Source organism: Abramis brama (genome assembly GCF_963993115.1).
Source record: "Abramis brama genome assembly, chromosome: 22".
Classification (NCBI taxonomy): Eukaryota; Metazoa; Chordata; class Actinopteri; order Cypriniformes; family Leuciscidae; genus Abramis; species Abramis brama.
Window position 1 is genome coordinate 30,502,791 of NC_139984.1, and position 18,238 is coordinate 30,521,028.

The window sequence follows — 18,238 nt, forward strand, 5'->3', positions numbered from 1 at the left end:
TCATGTTCCATACTGGTCACACAAATTTCAGTTCAGTTATTACCAGATGCATATTTGTATTGATGATTCTAATTTGATTATTTTAGATCCAATTGTTGATATTTGTGTTTTGAAAAAGTTTTTGATTCATGTTTTGACTCCTAACCAATTTTCTACATTAAAAATTTTCTTTTTATTTGGGCTAGTAAAATTCATTTCGGGCTACCAAAATCTGAAGAGTGCCTGCCCGAAGGGCTACCAGCGATTTTGAAATTTTGCGAGCCCTGCTAGCTTATGCTTGTTGATCATTGAAAGGCCACTGTACCACACCACAATACAAAATGTCAAGACTGATTGAATAAAACACTGGTAAAACAAAGTCATCAGAGTCCTACACACGCTAAATGATTTCATCTTCCTCAAGAAGAATAGTCTCTGTTGGGCCTTTTTACAGGGAGCAACTGTGTTGCTCTCAAAAGATAGTTTGCTGTCAATGATGGTTCCTAAATATTTATATTCATCTACTGTCTCAACATTCATATTCTGAATAACAGTTTCTGAAACATTGTGCTGTAATCTACGAAAATCAATAATCATGTCCTTTGTCTTGGAAACGTTAATAGACAGATAGAAGTTGTCACACCACTCAATAAAATCATCAACTACAGGGCCATGCCCATCCTCATCATTATTCAAAAGGCTCACTATAACAGTATCATCTGCAAACTTCACACAGTGCCTATTCTCATACTTGCTCCTACAGTCATTCGTATATAGAATAAAAAGCAAAGGTGAAAGAACACAGCCCTGTGGAGAGCCTGTGGAGGTAAGGGCTTTTGAGGATGAAACACCATTTACCCTAACACACTGCGACCTGTTCGACAGAAAATCAAGAATCCAGCCAATTAAATTAGAGTTCAAGTTAAAAAGAGACTGAAGTTTCTCAGCCAACAAGAAGGGCTGAATAGTATTAAATGCTGAAGAGAAATCAATAAAAAGGAGCCTCGCATGAGTTTTTGAGGATTCCAGATGTTGATAAAGGAAATTTAACAATGTAAGTATTGCATCCTCAACACCTCTACTAGGCCTGTAAGCAAACTGGAGAGGATCTAACTGCTCCTCTACCTGCTTCAGTAACTCCTGCTTAATCAACTTCTCAAAAGTCTGAGAGACGAGAGCTACAGGTCGAAAGTCATTTAAGACCTTAGGATTCTTACACTTAGCTACGGGAATAATTGTAGAATGTTTCCAAATCTTTGGCACTGTTTGCGTCTGAAGTGATTGAGTAAAAATGACTTTAAAGATCTCACTTAACTGACCAGCACAAGACTTAAGGACTCGACCACTGATGTTGTCAGGGCCAGGACTTTTCCTAACATTAGTTTGTTTAAATAATGATTTGACCTTAAATACATCAATATCAAAATCAAGAATACAATCACTAACCAAATTATCACACATGTGACTGATTTGTTTACTAAAATCACTGTTAGAAAACCGCATATAAAAACTATTTAATTTATTAGCTAGCTGCTCATCAGAATCAAAAACATTTAAAGGGGGGGTGAATTGCTGTTTCATGCATACTGAGTTTTTTACACTGTTAAAGAGTTGGATTCCCATGCTAAACATGGACAAAGTTTCAAAAATTAAATTGGGTGGATGTACACTACTGTCAAAAATATTTGGGGAAATTCCCTAGGCAGATAGAATGGTCTAACAGACACCGACAACAGCTCGATGTCCGGTAAACAAATCCGTTCGCGCACAGTGGCGCCGTTGCACCACTTTGGATTGTACAGGCAAACACCTCCGCCGTGACGCTTCCCCATCGTCTCCGGGTCACGGTCCAAACGGATCGGAACCCCATAACCATCAATGTTCACGGTAGAATCCAGGTCAGTGTCGGACAGCCACGTCTCAGTGAAAGCCATCACACAAGCGTCCCTGAACTCACGCAAAGAGGCCACACACGTTTGCAGTTCATCAGTCTTATTCCTTAAGGACTGGACATTAGCCAGCAGTATCGTTGGTAGGGGAAGACGTTTCTTTACCAATAGTTTTCTTAGTCGTTGCCGCACTCCACCCCGTTTCCCTCTTTTCCTGATACGTTTACCAGGTGTAATCGGACGCCTAGAACTTTGTATGGGAGCATTGTCACAGACTAAAAAGTCAAAACAATCAAACATGTTAAATAAATGAATGAAGTGAAGTTGTTAACATTCAGTTTAATTGGTGTAGCTATTACCCTTTCGCTATTCATCTCTTGACTTTAATCCGATCTTGGTCATGTCTGACACATGTAAAGAACAATGCAGGTTCCCATTACTTCTCTTTCTTTGCACTGAGCAATTTAGTAACACAAACATGTTGACTTTATCCCCATCTCAAAATCCCATATGTGTGTGTGGTTGGTTGGGCGAGGGCGGGTGGGAGATTGTGTGAATATATAAGCCCTCCTTGTGTGAGTGACTCCAGTCGACACAGAAACTCAGGAGATAAGAATGTAGATAATGAAGCGTGTGGGTTACTACATCCAACAACCGAACATTTTAACTTACCCTCTCGTAACTTCTGCATCCTTGAACAACAAAATTGCAGCTAGAAATAAAAATGGCGGATTGCTCGAAGTGGGCGGCCGGAAGTCAATGTCCTTATTTGGCAGTTTCACTGCAAATACTGTGACGTAATAGTTCAAAAAACGTCATATAGAGAACAGAAAAATGGGAACAGGTTGAAAAATATGACCAAAACAGAATATAAAGATATCAATGAAGCACCTGTCCTGAAGAGAATAATTTCAACTTTTCTGTACTTCTAAACACTCCAAATATACAAGAAAATGCATATAAGGGCTAAAAAAGTGCATTTAGCATGATATGTCCCCTTTAAATGTAGCCTAGTCATACTGCAAATTTTTTTGCTACTATGTTAAGAGCATACAAATATATCACCCAACTCAGGCAAAACAATTGACAGCCCTGATAAATAAAGTAAAAGGCTTAAACGGCTGCATCTTGTTTTCACCTGCAGGAAAAACAAAGACTTAAAGTCCCCGTGAACCGGAAGTTGCAAACGACTTTTCTCCAGTGTTATGACGTATTTCCCAGTGAAAAGGAATATTGAACAGAGGGCAGGGTTTTACTCTAGCGCTCCTCCTCTCCATCTCTGCTCATAGCAGACTAACGGTTTGAGGGGAGTGGTTAAGCGTTGCCCAAACCAATTCCTCAAACCTACGTCATCAGAGAAGGTCCTCCAATGCAGAGGGGAGGGGCATTTTCAGATTTTGATTAAAGATTACCATGGTAAAAAAAATTTTTTTTTAATATTTTCTTGCACGGATTAATTGTTCACCACAAGACTAGTAATATGCGCTAACAAAGTAAATAGGGTCAATTTTGATTTCATGGGGACTTTAAAACAAAAATGACAGTAAATGACCACTAAAATCATTAGGTGGCAGCAGAGGGACACTTATTTGCTCATTAGCCATGTCCACTCCTTGATATATTTGTAGGAAGTTTCAGTAAGTCTTGGGTCATTTATTCCTGTACATTAAGGGCTCAATGCATTAACAATTTCTGAAAGGAGCAATGTTCGATATAGTATACATTTGCTTTTGTAAAATATTTTCAGTGCTTTAAATGTTAGAGATTTGTATTGTATGGGGGTTCTGCATCTTTGGAAAAGTTATATTCCACTAACACAAGATAAATAATGAGTGAAATGTATGACTGAATGATTTTTTAAATGTATTTTTATGTCAAAACTAAGAGTTTGTAATGTCATTTGTAGCATCTTTTAATAACAGACTAATAGACTTAAATGGTCAGAGTATGACTGCTTTATTCTATGGTATTGCCTGCATGCTGGTCCTATTCCTTGTCTACTTATTATGACCACCGCTAGCGTAGCGAAAGCGGTCATATAGGGATTGTCAGTTTTTTTTTTTTTTTTCCGTCAATCTACTGAATTTTCCGTCAACGATACCAGGGACACCGAAACACCGGGGAACATGAAATTTGGTGGGCATGTAGCCCCACTAGACTTTTACGGAAAAATTTCGTTTGGTCCCCGGGCGCCACTCCCCCCCCCCCCCCCGCGCTGGGCCCCCCCAAACCCAAAAAATGCAGTTTTTCCTAAATAACTATCTGAACCGTGGCACCGAGGATGAAGAAATTTTTATGGTATGTTGGTCTTAAGGGCCCACATCAACCTAGCCCATAATCACTCATTTGTGATTTGCGCCCCTCCCATAAAAAATGAAAATGCAATATTATTCTTATTATTCTAATATTATTCATCTTCAGTTGAGATGTTCAGAACTGCACCATATTTCATGTGTATGATTAACTTGACATCCTCTGGGGGTATGCTAAGTTTCGTAGAATTTCATCCATGGGGGGGGGGGGGGGGGGGGGGGGGGGGGCTTAGGATGATACTGTCACACACACACATGCAGGAATACAAACAAACGCAAGCATGCACACACACTGACATCCACACGCACAGACACACACCCATACACACACATACAAATCCACATGCACAGACACACACACACAAACACACACGCGCACACACATGTACGCACGCATACATACACGCACAGACACACACATACACAAACACACACACACAGACAGACATGCACATACTACTACTTTTTTTAGGTATATACATAAACACGCAATACAGCCAAATTGCTCCACGTCATTTATTTTTGTGGAAAGCCAGTGCAGGCCTGAGCGGCGGTCATATTTTGTACCGACATGCGGTACATCTAGTTTATACATGAGATACCCATACCTTTATGACATATATATGTATATGTATATATATGTATATATATGTATGTATGTATATATATATATATATATATATATACACACACATACACACACATATACACACACACACTCTGTATATATATGTGTTTGTGTGTGTGTGTTTGTGTGTTACATTGTCTCCATAAAGTATATTTACTGTATTATGTAAAATGCAAGTGGAGTACTAATTACAGTTCTGAAAATAATGTCTGATTACACACCTGTTCTTTCTACAAACGTTTGAATGATTGAAGACACTGTTGTTCTCCCTACATTCATTGTAAGGTCATGACTGATAACATTGTCTGCAATAGTGTCCATATTTCATTAGAAACATGTCCACAATCTTGACCTCTTCCACCATTTTGCCAGTTTGGAGGTGCGTGGGAAAGAAAATAGACTGCCCTCTGGGTCACAGACAGTACCATTGGAAGTTCTCCAAACAGTACTCATCGAAGTGGAAGGAATGCTTAACAGAAAGCCCCATGGTTATATTTCCAGCTGACCTTGACCCTACACCAAATTATTTGCTTATGGGGCGGCCATACAGCTCACCTTTGTAGTTTATCCAGCTTTTAACTTATGGGCAGACGGAGATGGAGGCAGAGTCAAGTTCTGGCCGATCTGTTCTGGTTAAATTTCATTCGTCACTATACCTGCCTACACTACAGTCCCGCAATACTATACAGAAATGTAATATAGGCTATGTAAATATATGTAAATTACATATATAATGTCAGTGCCCATGTATGTCTGCTGCCTATATGAGAATGTGCAAAATTCATATATGTAAAACACATAGACATATATGAAACATATATTTCAAAATATAGCAAAAATGGCCGTTTTCATGTAAGTGCCATATATTTTCCTGTATATATGCTATATGTCATATGCGATACCCCTGCTAGATCTTTTGTAAAAAACACAAAGCTCACAATGGATACCATGGTTGTGATAAGTGTCGCCAGCCAGGTGTTTATGTTAACAACAGAATGACATACCCTAGAAATGACTTTGTGTTACGGACTGATTTATCATTTTCAGACAGAGTTGACGAGGAGCATCATCATCATGGACCACATGGATTTTCTGGTCTAGATGTGGGCATGGTGACTAGATTCCCTTTAGATTACATGCACCTTGTGTGTGTTTAGGTGTCACACAGACATTGTTAAATATTTGGCTCAGGGGTCCTTTGAAGTTTCGCTTGTCCTCCAGTCTTGTTGATCAGATTTCTCAAAGTCTAATTCAGATGCGTGCATACATACCAGTTGAGTTTGCAAGGAAGCCGAGGTCTCTGAGAGAGCTAGAGTTTCCGTTGGAAAGCTACTGAGCTAAGACAATTTCTGTTGTATACGGGCTCTGTTACTCTGGCACCATATTTAGATTGTGATGTATATAATAACTTTATGTTACTGGTATTTGCATCCTTGTCAGTCCTCAGCTGTGTTCTTTTTTTAACAATTATGCAAACACGCTACTTACAACATTTGTAAGTCATTTTGGGGAGCTTTATGGAAAAGATGCCTTAGTGTATAATGTACACGGCTTGGTCCATCTGTCAGATGATGCCCAAATGCATGGTTCTTTAGACTCTATCTCAGCTTTTCCATATGAAAATTACAGAAAAAGTTTGTGAGAAAGCCAGAATTTCCTCTTGCACAGGTAAAAAGAAGGTTATGAGAGGTTGAAGACATCAAGACTGTTGAGCTGCCCTGTAAAGCTTTAAGAATGCAACATTATGTTGGACCTGTTCCTGACTGCCTTCAAGCTACAGCACATTACAGGCAGCTGCAGACTGAACAGTGGTCAATGATAGTTTCCACCGGCGATAATGTTTTTGCTGTAGACAAAGACATGTGTGTTATCTATAACATTGTTCAGTCTGTCGATGGCATATATATAGTGTTTACAGTTTTAACACAGATGGAAAATTTCTACAACTATCCAATGAGCTCGGATTTTCTCAGAGTATTTATTGTTTCTCAACCTACAGGACCGTTTAGGGTAGCCAAAATATCCCAGATCTCTCACAAGTGTGTGCTCCTTCCTTACAAATATAGATTTGTTGTCATGCCCTTCTTGCACAGCCAAAGTTATAGTGCACAGATGGATTAGTTCTAGGACATAGCAACATTGTGATGGCCCACATCTGGCACATATGGAATGATGATGTTAACAGGCTTATTAAGGCTGAGATGAGTCCATATTTAATATAAACTGATTTTGTGGCTCAGATAAAGTCCAGGTCTGGTTTATTTATTTTCTCTTGGCTGACATGTGGCGTTGCTATGACCTGCTTGTCACCCAGATCTGGCAAACAGGAGTGGAGTGGACCACCCACGGGTCGTCATTCAACACCACGTGTGGACTAGATCATCATTCCTTGTGGGCCGGATATGGGCAGTCACAATGTTGCTATGTGGGTAGGTGGGGCTGTAAAATGTGAGGGTTAAAGAGCAGACTGGTGGGAGACAAAACAAAATTATGCTGACTAAAGACTGACTAACACTCAGAACTGACGAAGAGCTGCTGTACTCCACAAAGGTTTTCTGGAAACTTGTGGATTTTGACAATGTAGGGTTTTTGGATGAATCCTAAAGGCAACAGTTTTGAGATTTGGTGAGTGTGTGATATTCATGCTTTTTTTTTTGGTGCATACTACTGTAGATGAGAAGAGTTTTACTTTGTGATGCATATTATAATAGTGATAATTATGCTGATCTGTATAGCAGCAATGATCACAGCAATCAGGATGTATAATGTACTGATATTTAGGTTTGACTGTACATCCAGATTATTCAACCAATATTTTTTTAAATGGATACTGGGATTAAAAACAAACACAAACACTCCAAGTAAAACTGTGCTATCACGTCACTAGTTATAAATATACAACTTTGCCGGCTAATGAATGCATACAAGTGACCAGCTGAATATAAACTAATAAAAATATATGGTAACAATTGTGACATAAAACATTTTGGTCAGGTCTGTCTGCATTTGTTTTTGTCACATTGCTTGAATCGCTTGAGGTAGCCGATTTAATGGCAAACATACTTCTGTTCTTTCTCTGCTAATGTAGCATAGTCAACAGATTAATTACTTTATAATGATATATGAATATGTACTTTAGTGTTCTGTATTTATACCGTTTTGCTGTCTGTGGTTTAAATGCCTCACGTGTTAACGTATAGACAGCTCAGCCAGTGATAGTTTGTTATTCGGCCTCTAGAGCTGCGTAGTCTCTTCTCAGTGCGCTCGTATAATGACTGTGCGCTCTTCTCACCTGCTCCGGGAGAAAACTATCGGTGTGGATTTTTGCCGATAACAATAGTTCCACCAATCAACTATCGGTGCCGATTAATCTGCAAAACCGATGAATCGGACGACCTCTGATATTAATTTACCTACCATTAATGGGGAAGGAAATGCATTCAACGTAGGCTATATGTGAGAACTTGAGAACTTGAGAATGAATGTACACATGTAAACTTGTTTGTTCCCAATTAAACTTCACACTTTTAATCTAGTAATATGGATTTATATAAAAAAAAATGCTAATATATTTATTGAAAGAAAATGTCAAAAGGAGTGTTTCAAATATTGTGTGTCTTATGGACAATCTTTTCAAATATGTAACAATTTATGCAACAATTTCTTTTTTAGATGTTTCTACTCATCGAATTTATGGAAACAAAGACTGTCAACATCATATCCGAGTCATGGTTCAAGGATGGTGTCAATTGGTGGCCAACTTATAGAAGTGATGAACGTGTAAATAGAGCTATCCAAAAATGTGAAGAGCCAGGAGCAGACTGGAAAAAGTTTGATGTTCGAGTCCTCTCAAGATCTGGTAAGGATCTGCTTTAGAAACCAAATTATGTTGTGAAATACACAAACTCTGTAAACCAACTTAACAGATTTTATTCTTTTCTTTTTTGTTAATCCTGATCAGGTGATTACCTTAAAGCAAGAGACAAACTGAGGGCCGCACTGCCCTGTAATACCTCTGAGTTACAAACAGATGACGAGGAAGAAGTCATTAGGAAGAGAAAAATTAAGCCAAGGTTTCATATTCCGAGACTGACACATATGCATCATTTAGAAATATATTTGTTAATTATAGTGTAGTGTTGTCATAAGTACAGACTTTGATACCAAGTCGGTATTGAAATTTTAAAGAATCTGTACAAATTTTAGTTCAAAACCATAGCTATAGTGTTTCAGCAATCGAGAAAAACTGTAACATGCATACTCATTACTTTTACTAGATCTTACTTGTTTAATTACAAGCAAGATTGGTTGTTTGAAAATAAGTAAAAAAACATGCATTCAAGTAATGAATTAATAATGCAGTGTGATGTTAAATTAAACAAGATTCCACATATAAATAAGTGTGATGTTTTTTTTTCTTCCAGCTATTGGCTTTTATCAACCATAAAAATATCAAATGTTGTTTTTCAATAATAATGTGTGAAAAAGAAAAAAACATAAAATGCTCATCTTTGGAAATACTTTATTTCTTGTCTTTCACAACAATACCGTGAAAATACACCAAATGCATATTTGTCAAACAAGCCATAAGGCTGTATTTAAAAAACACTGGACTGTGAGGTTAAGTTCACTTGAAAAGCTCCAGCAGAACAGAGAATCAAGTCATCTCTCAACTGTAATAATAAACCATATAAAGTAGACTCATAACATAAAAATGCTGTATTTTTCTATTACATACTATAATGCATCTGTGCAGTAATATAAAGGTACACAACAGTTATATCCTATAATACACTCAATCAAGTAGTGATCCATAGGCAGCCTCCTCTGGGACTGATTGAGTGTACTTGATTGAGTGTACTATGTGTCATGAGTGCTGTGTCATGAGTGCTGTGTCATGAGTGCTGTGTCATGAGTGGTGCTATGTGTACTTGTGTGAGTGTGTGTGCACAGGTATGGGAAAGGTGACTTGATGTGGAGGCCTTATGTGCCCTTTATCCCCTGCTCTGCCTCGGCTCCTCTTCGCTGATTTCTCAGGTTGCTCTGTGTGTGTCTTGTTGAATAGGGACATTGTTGTGTTTATATTAAGTGTTGTTGATTGTGTTTTGTGAATTTTATATAAAGTACTTATCTTTAATAAAATGTATATTTTTGTATCCACGTCTCCTGCCATTTTACTCTAAAAGAACCGGTGTTGTCTTAAAGCAGAAATTCCATTGTATTGTCCCTGGCAAGATTCCAGGGTGGCGTAGTCGCTAGCTGATCTCCTCCAAATCTCCCCCCGCTACATTCACATGAGACAATCTTGCATAACTACAAACATTTACTTCTTTTTTTTTTTTATCAAATTGATACATAAGAAAACTGAAAATACACCATTAAACTAAATGAATATTACAACACTCAATATGTAACATGCATGCCTTAGTTCAGTATACTCTATAAAGCAGAACTGTAAATAAATTCCTCTGAAGCATCTGAAAACAGACACTGCCATGAACCTCCCACGGCCATATGTGAGACACAGTGCTCTCTCCAGTAAGGGAATGCTCCACCACAGCTACGTCAATGTTTGTTGCAAAGTCTAGTACAAGATCATTGTATTTCTGTATCTCCTGAAGAAGGAGCTTTTTGTCTTCTGCCAGCTTCCTTCGAAGGCAGATGCATTCCTTCTGCTGTCTAGAAAGACATGAAGTACAGGGGCAGAGGTTTGTATGTGAAAATTATAATGTAGACTGACATGGGTAACAAAGGTCCAGTGTGTAACATTTTGGGGGGAATCTATTGGCAGGAATAACACCCACACACTTTTCATGATCGCCTGAAAATAATAATTGTGCATTAATTACTTTAGAATGGCCGGTTTTTTTTATCTAAATACGGTCCCCTTCCACGGAGGCTGCTATGTTGCACCATAGACATCATATAGGTAGACGCCCTATCGACCGCTACTGCCTATTGGCACGGACGAGCCGTGGGGCCGCCATCTTAAACCGGTCAACCGCTCCGCTCAGTGTAATCTGTTTGGCAGGTGTCAGCACATTTAATTAATCATATCTCACTGAATACCGAACCGATTTTCACGCGGGTTTTTTTGCTGCAAAGGTCATACATGTAGCTATGATACAGGACACATTGCATATTTTATTCACAAAATACAACCAATAGTACGGTAATGTTAAATGTTAAATCTAACTTGTGAAAAGTAATCCCCGAGCGATGGTCCGCCGATTTGAGCAGGAATATGCTGCACAGTGCTCTGGCGTCTACTGCTGCTATGCAACGCAAATAGGAGTATGACCGGTTTAAGATGGTGGCCGCATTTCTTGCGCCCAGCGGCCAATAGGGCGTCTAGCTATATATGATGTCTATGTGTTGCACCACCATGTTCCTACAGTAGCCCACAACGGACAAACAAACACTAGCCTTAGATGGTACCTCTCACATTTTCATGTCGGCTGGTTGCAATCGTCAAACCTCACCGATAGATACCACTAAATCCTACAGACTGGACATTTAAAGAACAGAATTCAATGATTGAGCTGAACTGTGCTACTACATTATTTGCTAATTCCATGTTGGTGGAGTAGGATGCATACAGTAGCTTGAATTTATCAACCTATTATATTATATAGTTATACCATTCTGACGGTAGAGGGTTTGCTTCCGCTGCCTCACACTAAGGTAAAGCCCCTCAATTGATTGCTGAAGTCCTCTGTGTGTGGTGCCTTGACTGGCATGAGATGTATCTGGTGTTAAAACAACACAGAACCGTTTCTCTGCTTGAATTTGTATGTAAAACCTTTTAATCCAACCTAATTAAACTTGGTATGTGCACTTCCTGCAGGGAAACTGGAATATACTAATAAACCTGATATAAATGTGGCATCACATTAGATGGTGACACATAGTTGGCTGGTCTTCGGTGGCAGGTGATGTCACCAACTGTTGTAATCCATAGATGATCCGCCTACTATTTTTTGCTGCTCTTTAATATAAAACTTAAAATTTAGATAGTGGAAAAGGATGTTTGTTGTTTCTTTTATCGGGTCATGCTAACCACCAGCTGCCCATTCCTTCACATCAGAGAGCCACTGTGACACCACTTCATCTGTGCAATGTAGCTCTGTTTTTAGGTCAGCTAGCCTTGCAGTCTCATCCTGGAGTCTCTGACAAGTCTGATGACAAGTGTTATACAATAATCAAGATTAAAACTTTGTATGATTAACAACAGGCCAAGTGAACACAACAAAAGGACACACAAAACAATTAATAGGAGACTTACCTTCACATATCTTGTGGAAAGTGCCTGATGTAAAGAGATTTTTTTTCTCGTTCCACCCCATTGCATGCAATGTCCACTCGTGCTGTTGAAAGCAAATAATGAGATTCTGATGATCAATCTAAAAAAAGTATACAAGAATACTGCAAACACTCCGATCACCTGCTTTGGACATGTATTTGGTCGTCAGGGCACAACGTGAGAGGTAGCTGTTCACTTGCTCCACCTCCTCACCAGCGGTTGTCCCTGCTCCTTCCTGGTTTCTCCCACTCCATTTAATCTGTTAGGAAAGGGTGGAAGAAATTCAATTCATTTTTATTTATATAGCCCAATATCACAAACCACAATTTGCGTCAAAGGGCATTACAATCTGTGCAAGAAATGGTTATGCAAAAAGACAAGATAATATAGTGTAGCTTAACTTCAATTTCATATTATTAATGTGCTTGTAAATATTACAAATGTACATATGATGCCAAAATATTATACACACCTCACACTTAGTTGCATGGGCTCGAGCATGCATCACACTGAGAAAAGGTTTCATAGTGGTCAGCTCCTGAAGAGCAGGAAGAACACTAGCAGCTTTCTCCAAGTATGGCCAGTATTTGCAAGCCACGTCCATTGCGAAGAATTGCGCCTTGGCTGGCATGAGCTCCTTCTGAAGATACAGAGAGTAGGCAAATATCTCCCCCTGTACAGGGCTTTCAGGAGGAATCCATGGCGACACACAGCAACCTCCATCACCTCTTCATCCAATTTAGAACCCCTCCTTGAAGTCTCCCTCGCTGCTGTCCACTGGGAGTCCCCACATGTGCCTCTTCCCTGTGTCTATGACACACAAAACAAACACGACAAATCAAATAAAAGCAATGGCGTCATTCAATATATGGCATTTATTCTCTCAATTTGATTTTGTAGTTGGTAGGCAGAAGTAGTTGAAGTGGGGGTTATGGTTAATATATTGTAACAACTATTTTGTCAACTTGCATTTCTCACTGCTTTCTGTATGGTGTCGACAAATCTAGACACCGCACTGTCTTCAGCCACAAAGAGCCCCTCAAAAAAGCCAGGATCATCAGAGCTGAGGAAGAAAGAAAAATAGAAAATCCATCCATGAAATATATAAAGTAAGAAAATAAATCCATAAAAAGACTGGAAGAAAGATCACCTTCCGTTTCGGCGATATATCGATATAGCTTTCTGTTTCCATCTGCTGAAACAGCCAACATTTCCGGCGTGCAGGCTGGGCAGGTGAAAGGAGCACTACAGCAGAGCTGGTCTTCCTCAAATGATGCATATGAAAGCAGTGCATCGCCATTGATAGGTCCAGAAAAGAAAATATATAGAATGAAATAGTATTTGTGATATTGTCTGCTTATGGAAAGAAATTGTATAATATGGTAATAACATTTACACATTACACTCTTCCTCCACACTTAGTGCGATGCTCCAGCAGCTTTGCGAAGGCTTGTCTGGAGAATCCCCGAGAGATTATCTTGAATTCTTGAAGGGAGCTCAGGAGGTCCAGTGTATAAAGTGTGGAATTGTTGACAGAGGCTGGCCAATATCCACTGCTAAGGAAGTCCTTCAAGTCAGGGGTCCACTGCTGCTGGCACGTTTAACATACATATAGTGGCTGATGCAAGTCAAAACGCTCTTGGAACAAAAAATAAATTAAAAACATAATACACATTTACCATATACTTAATTTTACAACACATGGTTCATTCTGCACACTGTGAATGGTTGAGAGACATAAAATCCCACAATTATATTTGTCTAATTCACCAAATTGTGTTGATTGGACTTCATGCTGGAAAGATGCTTACTATTTTTTTCTTTGCGGAGGACAAAAATAAAAAAGATATCTGGAATAAGATAAGTGGAACCTCCACACTGGATGACAGGGAGCACTCACCCGTGGGGGATGTGGCTGTAAAACAGCACATAGAACAATAAGAAAAAGTTAGGCTAACACACTGCATTCATGTTCTTCTTTTCAACCTATATACTGAACAATTTATGAAATCAGACATATTTCTGTGAAGTACTTGGAAATGTCTTCTACAATAGTGTCACTGAAAGGTTTGTCTACTTTTTAATGTCTTTTTAGATATCTGAATATTTTAAACTACCAATAAACAATTACAGTGTTCTAATTTGAGCTGGTCCAACATTGATATAAATATAAATTCCTACAAATGTCAAATAATTCAGATATAACCTGTAGTGGAGGCTTGGCGTCGCCCTCCTCGCCTCCCCCTCGGCTCACCACGTCCTACAGAGTCCCTTTTAGAGGTGTGTGGAGGGTCTCGTACACGTTTCCTCTCATCAGCTGCTCTCTGTGTATTGGAGTGAATATGTCTTGTAAGACTGATGTTGTTAAAAGTACTGTAACCAAAAGGCAGGTAACTAGTGAAAGGAAAACACAACATAGTGTGTTAGTAAGGTGTTGAACAGCTTAAATGAGCCTTGGAATAGATTCTCCAAGTCTCTGTAACTCGGAGGGACGGAACTCCATTCTTCCAAAATATAATGGAGATGGTGGGGATTGGGGTGATTGTCCCTGTAAATGCACTGTAAGTCACTTTGGATAAAAGCGTCTGCCAAAAGCATATATTATTATTATTATTATTATTATTATTATTATATTATATTCCCTCATTAACAGGTGCCACAGAGCATGGCAGGATGCATCATGCAATATACCTGTATAAAATATTCTGCACTCATCATTCTTACACATTCCTCATCACGTTTTACTTTAATTTGTTATGTTCAAGTATAAAATGATTGAAGTGTATAAAAACTCTAACCCTGGCTTCAGCTAGAATGTCTTCATGTTTCAGCTCCAGAGCCATGCGTCTCCCTTCTTGGTAGTGGGGATCCTGTGAATCAAGTTTATGCTGGTGGCCACCATTGCAATGCAGTCAGACAAAAAAAAAAAGGGAAATTAGTGTCCATGAACACGAATCAATAGATTAAATTTCGTGACTATGTCACGAACTGCCGTGAGACTGGGTTGCAATATCCGGTAAAGTTTCCTTCTGAGCCTTGCGGTCCGAAGGCTTCCTCATAATGCATTGAATAGAATAGCATAGACGGCTCTCTCTCTAGGAGTCGTCAACTTAATGGATAACAGATGTGCATTACACACATACAAAAGAATCTGGGCAGACATAACTTCCAGGAGAAAACAGACTTCTAACAGTTATTAATAGTGTTTATAATGTTATTGTATTTACAGGTCTTTTAGCCTACACTATTTCTGAATAGACTAGCCTAATAATATAATGCGTGTTTCCCTCTCAACATGACTGAGTGCGCCACGCACAAGCGTGCATCCTTGAGATATATTATAGGCTAATACATTTTAATAAAAAAGGCCTCATAAAACTCAGAAGAGTGTGTATTTTAATATCTCTGATGTTCTCTGGTTGTTAGATAGTCAGTCTGAATGACAGTTCATGCATGGACGTTAGGCACAGTCAATTATTATTACCTTTTTGTATTAGTGTTTACAATATTTAATTTACAACGAATTATATTGATTTATATATTAATTTATTATTATTATTATTTTAAACTTAGTGGACGAGGGCGACCATGGCAGGCCAACAGTCGTCATTTACCCTGTATTTACAGTATATCTATACAGAAGAAAGCCCTGTCTAGGCTCTTCGGTACGGGTTGTGTCGAACCATTCGTTAGTCTGGTTGTTTGATGAGAAAAAGATGAAATGTAGTTGCAATAAACGCGTGAAGAATCCGTACAACTGCAGCAGAGGATGACTATTTTATTCTGCAGTGCGGAACTGAGGAAGAGCTGATGACGGAACAGTTTGATCGAGATAAATAGCAATCTTGTGAACTTTACTCCTTAAAAAAAAATGTTTCCATCTCAGTAGCAGAAGATTATTACTTGTTTCATTTTTTTTATCAATACACAAATACAAAGTTTATTAAAAGTCTATTCAAAGTTAATAAAATTATTTGAATTGTGACTAAAATATGTCTATAGTCTTGTCTTTAGTAGCACCTTGCTTGGAATTTTTGCTAAAATAGACACTTCAAACAACAACAAATTTTAGCCTTTGAGTAAATGTGCTGATTTTAATGTATTTTATAATGTCTATAATATTTACAAAACATGTCAGAAAAGTTGTGATGGGGTAGTGGGCCTATATAGGCCTACATATTTCATTTAGTCATTAAAGTGATTTTTCCTTAAGGAATATTTCCTATGCAAACTGGGGTAAAGTAATTTTGTTAAAAAAGTAAAAAAAAAAAAAGTATAGATAAAAAGTACAGATATCGCCCAATCAATCAAAACTCGAAAATAAAACGGGTAAGCGGGCTGATTATTTTATTATGAATAATAACATGCGCAATGCTTTTGGAAAATGAGAACCAAATGTTTTGATAAGTAGGCTAGCTAAATTAGAATATACACAACATCGTTAACTTTAAAGGGAAAAGTAGCCCTATAGACATTCATACCTGAATAATTCCCAAGAAACAGAATCGGATGAGATTTTTATCCAAAAATCCCCCGTCGAACAATCCTCTGTAAGGTACCAAACAAAGAGATAAAAAAAAATCCATGCATTCCTTCCTGAGAAATGGGTGAATGTGCTTGCGAACACAGAAGGGGAAAGGAAGAGAGGCAGGTCACAGAACAGCTGACGTCAAGACTTGAAGATGTGAAGAGGTCAGGTCAGGCCACACATGGAGTTAGAGAAGTTGGCCCAACACCGGGACGACTGAGAGCCCTTGTTTGTGTAAAATCTTGCCTAGGGCAGCAAACTGGTCAAGGCCGGCCCTGCCAGGCTTAGCCCCTGTACTCCTAGCATTACTCTCTCTCTTTGATGCTCTGACTCTCTTCTTCTCTGGGTCCCTTGGGTCTCTCTCTCTCTCCCCTGCTTTTATTTATTTTATTTTTTTCAAACCCACAATGGAGAATACAGCTTCTCTTGTGAAAGGAATTTGTGATTTAAAGTTTCTAAGCCCAATAATAATAAAGACATTTAAAATGACACGCCTCTGTGTGCCTTTTGATCATATCCTTAGAATCTGTAAATGGTCTCCATAACATTTTTGTGACATGACAATCTGACCTCAACTCTCTTGCCTACAATATATTTGTGTATGAGTCAGTGCCAAGGGAAAGAGAGGGAGATGGAGAAGGAGAAAGGGGAAGGGAGAGCATGCAGGAAGAACCAGGTGAGGAAACAACAACAATAAATTGGCAGAGTGAGTGAATAGTGGCAAGCAAAACAGTAACTACTCATACTCCTATACTAACTTATTGGCATTAAGTAGCCTATATTACATTTACTTTTTGTAACATTATTTTACTCCACATTTTTTTACTCCACAGTCCATAAGGGATGAGAGGGAATTGACTAGTGAAAGAAATGAAGAGACAGAGGGAGTGCAACATAGAGACCACCAAGCCAAAGCAGCAGAGACAGAAGAGAGCTGTTCATGAATATGTAAATAATTTACAGAAGATGAATTACATTTTGTTGTCCAAGTACCTGTTACTTTGTTCAATGACAATAAAGTTGAATCTAATCTAACCAATCTGATGACTGTTGATACAAAAGGAGGCACATGGAGGGTCAGGAAAACCAGCTGAGTGAAGAAGGTTTTGTGTTTGTTACAGGGGACTGTCTGTGTGAACTCTCACAATTAAGGTCTGAAAAGGTCTCAAAAAAAAAAGAAAAGAAAAAAATCTGGATTTTGGAGTTAGTTGAACCAATGTTAAAATGATAAAGTTATTTTTCAATACACATATTTTTTGTTTTTGTGTGAAAAGAGGGTGGGTGGTGGCAGTGGGGCTCATTGAGTGCTCAGCACCCCTAAAGCTCTGACCCTAGAATCGCCCCTGCGGTGTAGGCTAGGGCATAGATATATAAACGCTAGATGTCTTATGGCGCAGTCACTTCCGGCATCACCGTTCGGCCATCTTGTCACAGGCAGGCTTAATGTAAAGTGAGTGATCAGCATGCACACAAATCCTCTTATCTCGCTGAAATCTTGATGGATTTACAAACGGTTTGGTTTCTTACAAACGTTATTAACGTGGCTATAATTCCGAATGCTTGAACATGTATGTTATAATTATTCATATGTATGCAGTG

The 18,238-nt window shown here is 38.7% G+C and overlaps 2 protein-coding genes and 2 long non-coding RNA genes across 7 annotated transcripts in view; 2 read left to right on the plus strand and 2 right to left on the minus strand.

Annotated features, from left to right (window-relative positions):
• LOC311072984 (uncharacterized protein) overlaps positions 1 to 18,238 on the minus strand; it is a 1,552,487-nt gene that overhangs the window by 451,605 nt on the left and 1,082,644 nt on the right. The gene's annotated exons all lie outside the window — the stretch shown is intronic.
• LOC311072985 (uncharacterized protein) overlaps positions 1 to 18,238 on the plus strand; it is a 74,519-nt gene that overhangs the window by 19,513 nt on the left and 36,768 nt on the right. The gene's annotated exons all lie outside the window — the stretch shown is intronic.
• LOC311073553 lies at positions 7,303 to 9,964 on the plus strand. Its single transcript, XR_014604166.1, has 3 exons — positions 7,303 to 7,433; positions 8,481 to 8,667; positions 8,770 to 9,964. It is a non-coding gene; the product is annotated as an uncharacterized lncRNA (long non-coding RNA).
• On the minus strand, positions 9,314 to 16,820 carry LOC311073552. 4 transcript variants are annotated; one of them, XR_014604162.1, is made up of 11 exons: positions 16,593 to 16,820; positions 14,910 to 14,999; positions 14,318 to 14,435; positions 14,012 to 14,026; positions 13,262 to 13,749; positions 13,081 to 13,174; positions 12,584 to 12,921; positions 12,253 to 12,370; positions 12,094 to 12,175; positions 11,450 to 11,986; positions 9,314 to 10,487 (listed from the first exon to the last, which is right to left on the minus strand). It is a non-coding gene; the product is annotated as an uncharacterized lncRNA (long non-coding RNA). The 4 variants fall into 4 exon arrangements; XR_014604163.1 differs by having other exon boundaries at positions 11,869 to 11,986; positions 16,593 to 16,792; XR_014604164.1 differs by having other exon boundaries at positions 9,314 to 11,986; positions 13,262 to 13,699; positions 16,593 to 16,777.